The sequence below is a fragment of the Cynara cardunculus genome (genome assembly GCF_001531365.2).
Source record: "Cynara cardunculus var. scolymus isolate 2C chromosome LG 4, CcrdV1, whole genome shotgun sequence".
NCBI classification, from domain to species: domain Eukaryota; kingdom Viridiplantae; phylum Streptophyta; class Magnoliopsida; order Asterales; family Asteraceae; genus Cynara; species Cynara cardunculus.
Window position 1 is genome coordinate 3,298,475 of NC_037531.1, and position 10,289 is coordinate 3,308,763.

Sequence of the window (10,289 nt, forward strand, 5' to 3'; positions counted from 1 at the left end):
TGTGCATTGAAAAAGACATGCTTAATAATATTGATTTAGATGTTATTATTGATGATTTTGCATCCAAAGATGCTCGAAGAAGTTGTTTTGTATATATTAGATATTATATTGATGATTTTGTATCTGAAATACTTGAAGAAGTTGTTTTGTATGAAATATCAATATTATTGTATGAAAGTTTGTTTTTTTAATGATTAAAACATTTATTTAAGATTTTTTTGTACATATAGAGGGCCCAAAATTCACAAATTGCCCAGGGCCCAAAAAATGTCAAAAACGGGCCTGCATAATATGAAATTCTTTTACCTGTATTTTATGATTCACATATTGTGAACCGTGTACATGTAAAACGAACACAATGTGAAACAAATATATGTTTGATTCATTGGTTCTTAGAGATCTCATGATCAAGAGAGTTCTCAAAAAATGGTCTCCCTATATACATCTGTACATAAAATTGCTAAATATGCTAAATGATTTTAGAATGACGAAGCTCCAAAAAGAATCCACAATGTTTGAAAAATTATTACAATCATACAGATTAACCCATCAAACCACCCCCATTAATCTAAATCCCTCACAACTATTCCATCAAACCAAAAACGGTTTCTTTTGTTGTTTTTATAAATTATCAATAGAGAATGTGTTTGGTTTATATGAGTTGGAATGAAATTGAACTCCATTTTTTATAAATAATTTATAAAAATAAATTATAAATATAAATTAAATTATCTTTTTATTAATTATTATTATAAAATAAATGTTTTTAGCATATTTTAAGACATTATTACACACAAATCCTACAAAATACCAACAATTCTTGTGGGATTTCTAAATCCAATAAATCATGTGATTTCATATCCAAGCAATCCTTCAAACCAAACATATGATTGGAATGAAATTGAATTTCAAATCCCTTCAGAATCTATCTAATCCTACAAACAAAACGAGACCTTATTGATTTGGTTGCGTTAATACCAAAGTCCATGTCTACTTTTATAGGCATGAAACGTGATACATCTTTTTTGCTCCACCTGCCTTGAGACATGTTTTTAGTTACAACTAGTGTGGAACCGCATGTTGCACAGTAATATGAGTACTTTGGTTAATGATCTGAAGATTGTGTGTATAAATATATGTTAGTTGTTAACGGAAACATTAACAAATAGTATTCAAATCATTCGAAAAAAGTTAATAAAATCTAATTAGTGAAATTTTAATATATATATATATATATATATATATATATATATACGCACACACACAGACATAAAGGTCTAATCAAATGAGAACTAGATTGTAAGACCCGAGTTTTAAAAACACATTCTCGTTAACTTACTCAAATTGTATCGTACTTAAATAACGGTCGATAATTGTTGAAAAGTTAAAACCGTCAAATTATTAAACTTATTATAATTATAATATATGTATGAGGGGGGAAAAACCATATGCATCGCTATTTCTTCCTCATTCACTGCCTCTTATCTTTTTCTCTCTAATTTTTTTTTCTTTTTAAAATATTTCTCAAATCGTTAAAGGAATCGAAGTAACAATTATATATTTGGTATCCACTCTCCGAACCCTTTTTAAAGGTATAAATTTCATTCACTTTTATCAGGGTGTTTACGCTAACATTTTTTTAGACCGGTTTATAAATGATGTTATGTCTAAGTTTACGAATTGATATTGTTAAAAGTATGTTATATTTCATGTTTAGAATGCTAGGATTGGTTAAATTGATGTAGAAATTAAAAAGGTAGATTATGGTTTCATTATGGTTAGATTTTGTGTATATGTTTAACCGCACACTAGTTGTTCGATGTAATGCCGAAAAGAGTAAAATTGCATGATTAAGCTTAGGTTAGCAACCATTGGACTTGTTTTACTGTTTTGTATGTTGAAGTATGTTTATAGCACATAAATGTAGCGAATCATAAAAGTTGGATCATAAAAGTTAGTTGGGAAGTTTAAAAATCGGATTTTACCGACTATGCAGGTCCATACTTTGACAGTATATAACTTACAAACTCTAAGTCGGAATAAGCTCGTATTTTGCAGTTAGAAAGCCCTTAATGTATACTAAAACTTTCATGTAGGGTCAAAAATCCAGTTATGAATCTAAGTGGCTCGAAACAGTTTGTTTTCGGGGCTGTTTGCATTGTATTCGGGATTAATCTGCTATTTTGTAAAATTCGTATAAAATAGATGGATAATCCAAATGAGATGATTCCAAAACTAGTAATTTCACTGCATATCATACTACAACTTTTTTTAATATAGTATTTTCGGTATTTATTTCTAAATGGGGTAAAAATGCTCACGAAAATGAGGGTCAAAAGCTGTTAAAGTCGAAACGGAATTATATAAAGCTAATTTTTAGTCGATTTCTCAATTCATATTCGGCTGTCCTATTTTGAAGTCTAAGTTTTTTTATAAACATGTAGGACCTAAGTATTTAATTAGTAGAATTAGGATATGATTTTACATTGTTTAAGTAATAACCGATTTGCGAATTCGTTAAGCACGCGAGCAAGTCGAAATTTACCGTGAATCCTGTTTGATCGTGTTTACTTCTTTATTCCGCCTGAGGTACGGATTTCACTTTCTTTGACTCTTGGGCAACTAGTTGTTGTAATTGACTCTTCGTAACGGTGGTTCACCATTTTGTGATTGATCGCTTAAAAGTGGTCAATAAATTATATATATATATATATATATATATATAAACTCTTGAATCTTTATCGTAAACTCTTGAATCTTTATCGTGAACACTTGATTTTAGTCCGTTGAATTATATGTTTGAATCTTTCAAGTTTATTAAATCGATTCTCATATTTTGTAGTAGTTTCGAGTTTTATGAAGTACTTTGAGGGTTGACTTTTTATGAACGTCATCCGGGTAGTGGCACATGTTTAGTTTTATTGGTTTTCAGAACAACCCATTTAATGGGCACATTATTTGGGATGCCTTCTATGGCGGCTTTGTAGTCATGGCGTCTTGCAGGTGAACCCGGTTCACAGGGTTAGGCCCAATAGTGGCTTACGTGAACCCACCTTGTGGACTAGGCCGATTTTATTGGCTCCAGGGCGGATGGATCGATTCTAGGATTACCCACCATGTGACCGTGGTTAAATTCACGGGGGACTCGATGTGTGTGCCCGCACGCCGGCCCGATAGTTTGTGTGATTTGGCCACCCCACGAACACTACAGGAATTGACGGATTTTGTTTAAATGATGTTTTGAAATGAGAACTGTGAAACGTATTGATTTTATATGAATTTAGTTTAATTGATTTTTAAGTCTTTTGCTTTATTATCGATGTTACATATTATTATTTCAAGTTTATATTACAATCTGTTCACTGAGCCCCTTGCTTAGCCGTGTTCTTCTTTTCTAACACGGCAGGTTCCAAGTGATATTGATAACGGACGGGACTTGAGATCGAGCGTTTGACTTTTTGGAGTTGGTAAACTCGTTTGTAGATGTATATATTCTAAGCTTTTAAATAGTTGTTCGAATGTAATATTTTGAATTGTAAAGCATGTTTTAGAAGTTAATCTACGTTTGGAGTTTATTAGTAGCTCTGTAATATTTGTGTCTTTGAATTAAGTCCAGTTAGTGACACCGCCCGTTCCGGACCACGTGGACAGGGGATGTTACATAGATAATTTGTGGTAACTGTAAGGTCCAATTTGAGCAATCATTTAAATAATTAATGTTATTTCCTAAATAAAATAAAGAGAAAATTGGTAATGTTGACAACTCATAAAACCCTATATGTGAAACTTGGTATCTTCATCGTCGCCGCAATTGTTGTTACTGGTCTCATCGTCGGATTCGGCCTCTTCTGCCGCAACATTCATCCAAAATATCATAAATGCGCCGGAGAATATTGCTCGCTTCCTGTTACTCTCCTCCGCCACTGTTACAGTTTCCTTTCTCCCCCATCACCGTTCCTAATGCGTCTAATCCATCCGATCCTACCTTCAATTCCGACGCACCACCACCAACATATGCGTCGCTTACTGATCCATCATTGCCGCCACCTCCGCTCCTCTTCTAGTGTCTATAGTCACTCCTCTTGTTGCAGCTACGCCGACTCCTCCGCTTGCATTTAGTCCACCGAGTCCAGATATGTCTCCGGATCCAATAACTTCTTCTTAACTTAATTGTCTCCATTTTCATATGAAATTATTTATTTATTTTAAGTTTAGATTCAGATTTGCAGAAATGTTTCATTGTTTTTGATGATGGAAATCTGTTTTCTCTTGCTTAATTTAACGATTTGATATTGAAAATTGTTTCATCTCCAAGAAGGAGCCGACATCCAATCGAGATCTTGAACAAATCCAGATCTCCGTCTCCATCGAAATCAGATCCGAAAACTTCCAAATATCAAAGGTCTGCATCTCTCCATCGAGATTAGATCTGAGAACATCTAGATATCGAAAGTCTACATCAAAGAAAATTTCCGAAAAATACAGATCTGAAAAATCGAAGATTCTATATGAAAGAAAATTGCCGATATCGATGGTCTGCAACGTTTCTTTTTGTTAAAATTTGTTGGCTAAACATCGAAGATTTTGTGTATTAAGGTTTAATATCATAGTGGTAATATAGTTGGTGTATGTGGTATCACAGTTGGTATCACAGTGGTACCCTAATTGATACTACATTGGGTATCACAATGCATCTTGTATGTATTTTGGGTATCACAACGTGGATCGTCTGTATGTATCTCTTAAATTTAGATTATGGATTTGATTTTGTTTTTAAGGTTTGGGTTGATATCATAGTAGTTGGTATCACAATGATATTACAATAGATATTACCTTGTGTATCTTTATGATTACTTGGTACCGGCCGAAATAATGTTCACTGGAGGCCGAAGATCCGAGGTCGGAGGTTGGAGAGAGGAGTTTCTAGAAATACCTAAAATGCCCTTTAATTATAATTTTAACTACTATTACCAAAATTACTAATTTTCTAATGTATTCATTGATTTATGGTTGAGATTGAATCTGACAGTTAACACAAACTAATCAGTTCTCTCTTGAATGAATCCCTATATACATATATGTATATATATATATATATAGAGAGAGAGAGAGAGAGATATTTGTTTAGGAATAAAGTTGTAAATTAAATAAAATGAGTAATAGTAACGACGGGGGTGTGGAAAATTTATGTATTTATTGTCTGATTGATGATGAAGTTTTTTTTAAATGATGATACCACAGCCAATTTTTATTAAGACATAAACAAGTATACATCTAAATCGTACGGTAACTAATTATATGTACAAAATATGTGGTAAATAGAAACTTAATATATAAATAATATGAAAAGATATTAATCGATCATTAATACGTATAAATTACTATAAAGAATAATTATTTGTTATAAGATGAATGATGTCTACAAATAACAAAAACAAATACTTTCCCCGTTCCAAAATAAGTGTCTCAATTTCTATTTTAGTTTGTCCTAAAGTAAATGTTCACTTTCAAAAAGTAATGTCTATTTTCCAACTCTACTCTTAATTATGAGATATAGAATTCATTGATATCTAAATTACGAGTGAAAGAATTGTCATTTAGTTAATTAAAAAATGTAATACTTACACATTTATAAACTGTGGCTATGTATTTTGGGACTTAAACATGTATTAGTACAAATTCCAAATTCCAAATTACAAATTAGTAAATAAATGTGTTTAAATACTAATCATTAAATGCTATTTACTATCATTAATATTCTAATTATTATATATATATATATATATATATATATATATAACACGGAGAGAGATGTTGCATCTTATAAGTTCGAAGTCAATGTAAATTAATAAATATTGATCAATTAATATTATTTATCGTCACTAAATTTTAAATTTTGGAGAGAGAAAGGAAGAGATTGATATAATGTAAATTTAAAAGGTAAAATAAATTGATTTATATATATGTATATGAATGATTGTAATAAATTTTTCTAGATTTATATATTAAAAAGTTTATACATATACATATATATACATATACATATACATATACATATATATATATATATGTGTGTGTGTGTGTGTGTTTGAGGGGGGATGATATCAAATGAGAACCACAAAAAAGTTACAGATTTATAAGAATTGATATAGAAAATAATTTTTTGCATTAAGCTTTTCATCAAAAACTATTGTTTAAGATATTATTTTACATAATTTTGTGTTCGCTTTATGAAAAAATCACATGTGAATTTTTTTTTGTCCACTTACACCATCTCCAACCAACACTAAAATATATTTTTTTTATCAAATTTTATGATTCATCATCTCCTCCTTATATACTTGTAATATTTTGATAAACTTTATTCTCTTTATCAATGTGAGATAATCAACTCAACATTACAATCAAATATCTGAGCAACTTTTTGAAAAAAAAATGATGGCTAATTATGTCAAATTTAACTTAAAGATTTTCAAATTTCAATTCAACATCTCCTTATTGTATATTCATATTATTTGTGAATCTATTTTGTCTCTATTATTGTGGGATTATCAACTTACCACCACAATCCAAGATTTGAGAAATTTTCAAACCTCATTGTACACATCATTTACATTGGTTATATTTAACAAATAAACACATCTTTTTTGTGAAAAAAATTAGACTAAAATTATTCAGCTCTATTAGTTTAATCGAAGATTTTTTTTTTTTTTTTTGGAAAAAAGTGACTAAATTTTAATTTAACCAACCAAAATTTTCTATTTCAATTAATTATCACTTCCTTTTATAATACTAACATTTGTTAAAAAAAATTTCTCTATTAACATGAAATAACCAACTTCATAAAAAAGATGGTGGCTCAAAGTTATATTTAATCAACCCAAACTTTTTAGTTTCGATACATCATCTCCTCCTTATATGTTCATAGTATTTGTGAAACTTTCTTTCCTCTATCAATGTGAGATAATCAACTTAGCATCACAATCCAAGATTCGAGAAATTCTCAAACCTTATTATGCCACAACATTTACCTTTGGTTGCTCCTTTTATATATATTTATATATATATATATATATACACGTATATATATATACATATTGATATAACAGTAATGCATCTTTCATCATCATATAAATAAAAGAATATATGCACTGATGTAAATAAAATATATATGCATTGATGTAAATAAAATATATATTCATTGATGTAAATAAAAATATTTGTTTGTGAATTCTAATTTCATTTATAAAGAAAAAAAATAAATATATTTGAAAACTTCTAATTGAACCACATATTGAATATATATATATATATATCGATTGATTTTGATGATTTATTTTTTTAATTGTCATGTAATTAAAAATATGTATGTATTAATTTAAATAAAATTATATGTAGTTTTGTATATTTGTGGATTCAATTTTCTTTATAGAATAATGAAAATAAAGTTAAAATGTAAGAAAATGAAAGAGTTAGCAATTAATGTGTTAATTATATATTAAAAATAATGAAAAATAATGAAAAAGAAAAGATAATAATCTTCTCATTAAACAACCTTTTAATATATATATATATATATATATATATATATACATACTTATAATAAATAAGTTACTTGGATGACACGTTTCATCTTCTGGTGAGTCGGTTTTCTTGTTTTCCCGCCTAAACATGTATTTAGACATAATCTACATTAGTGGTTCAATTATACTCATTTGATTGACATGTGTCCTCTTATTCAATCAATCCCACTAATTTAGGATGCAATTGATTTTATTTTTGGGTTAATTAATTCGTGCGGTAACCGATCCCCAAAAAAAATGTTGTTTACTTCTAAGTTTAAATTCAATTCACTGATATAGTTTCATTTCTAAATTTATTTTTATTCTATATTTAATTTACTGAAAAGTTTTATTTCAGAGTTATTTCAAGAGAACAAGTCTGAAGTCATTCTTCAGCTCACCCGAACTTTGAAGTTTGTTTTTTCAGACATAGCTCACCCGAACTCTGGAGTCTGAACTCTGAAGTCTTCTTTTTCAGACTTAGAAGTCTACTCTGAAGTCTTCTACAATTCTGAAGAATACAAGTCTAAAGAGTCATTTTTCAAAGTTAGCTCACCTGAATTCTAAAGTCTTTTTTTTTTCCAGACTTAGCTCACCTGAACTTTGAAGTCTGAACTTCGAAGTCTTTTTTTCCCTAGACTTTGAAGTCTGAACTCTGATTTAATGGGATTGATTTTATACTTCAGACTTATTTCAAGAGTACAAGTCTGAAAAGTCATTTTTAAAAGTTTTACTTCAAAGTTATTTTCAGAGTACAAGTCTGAAAAGTCATTCTTCAAAGTTAGCTCACCCGAACTCTGAAATCTTATTTTCCAAACGGAGCACCATGCAAAGCCTTTGCATAGTGCATGCAGAGCTTTTGGCTTGCTTATACAGAGCTCAGAAGTCTGAAGAGTTTTACTTCAAAGTTATTTTCAGAGTACAAGTCTGAAAAATTATTTTTCAGAGTTAGCTCATCCGAACTCTAAAGTCTTATTTTCCAGACGGAGCACCATGTAGAGCACCATGCAAAGCCTTTGCCTAGTGCATGCAGAGCCTCTGCATAGTGCATGCAGAGATTCTGGTTTGCTTATACAGAGCTCTGAAGTCTGAAGAATTTTTCTTCAGAATTATTTCAAAAGTATAAGTCTGAAGTCATTTTTTTAGAGTTATAGTTCAGAGTTATTTAAAAAATACAAGTCTAAATAATCATTCTAAATTTACTTCTAAGTTTAAATTCAATTTACGATATAGTTTCATTTTTAAATTAATTTTATTGTAGGGTTAATTTCATTTTAACTAATTATTAATATAGTTTTATTTCCAAATTCAAATCTAAAGAGTCATTTTTCAGAGTTATACTTTATAATTATTTCAAGAGTACAAGTCTGAAGTAATATCATACTTTCGATGATAATTCAAATTACCCTGTATGATACACGAAATCAAACCTAATATATATATATATATATATATATATATATAGATTCAAGAAGCTACCACTCTTAATCCATGTTTGATGTCCATAAAGTTACTTATTTTTGGTGGAAAAGCTCACTTTGGTAAATAATAAGCTAGCTACATCACATATTTATTGGTTTTTTATTTTTTATTTTTTCTACCAATTATGATATTTGTATTCTACATAAAATATTATTATATATTTTTAGATTATTTTACATTATGATATAACTTACCATATAATTCTTTTAATTAAACATAATCAATTCATCAATTGATTTATTTAATAACAATCAGCTTTTAAGGCAACGACTATTTTTAAATATTTTGAAAACAACCCCCAACTTGTAAAAAATAATTAATGGAAGACATTTTTATATTATAATTAATATTGAAAATTTCAAAATGATTATTTTTAAATTTTTTGACTTTTCCTTCTTCATTCAAAAATAAATTATAGAAAAATGTCAATACACAATAATTTATCTATAATCTATACTATATTATCAAATATTTGATAAAAACTCTTAAAAATCATTTTTTATGCATAAAGTACTGATTATTAATGCATATTACTTAAAATTCAAGATCACAAGTAAATTGTGTATAAATATAACTTATTAAAACTCTATGTTTGAATTTGTATAAATAACTGCGAATAAACATAATCAAATAGAAGATAAATATCTCATTTTAAAATATAATTAGAATAATTACTGAGTTCTAACAGAATACTTAATTATTATCTTTATAAAAAAATATATTATTAAACTTAAATTAAGTTACTTCATTACGTTAAATTAAATTATAATAAAAATTTTGAATTAAAAAAAAATACACAAACAATAACTTTTAAATAGTTAAGTTGATATTAATATTGATATAACTTTTGCAAATTTTATATGATATTTTCAAATTTATATTTTATTCAAAAATAGGAACATTATCGTTTTTCCAAAACCATATAAAATCGTATTATATCGACATGAATAAGAAAATAAAACGAAACAATGAAATGGAAATGTGTCTCGATGCATTGCACGAGTACCCTTCTAGTATATTTATAAAACATTTGACAAAAATTCTTAAAAATAATTTTTTATGCATGCAGTAATGTTTATTGATGCATATTACTTCAAATTTATGACTACAAGTAATTTTACGTAATTACAACTTATTAAAACTCTATTTTTAAATTCGTGTAACTAACTGTTGATAAACATAAGCATATATAGAATAAACATCCTTTTTAAATATGAAAAATAAAAAATATAATTAAGATAATTA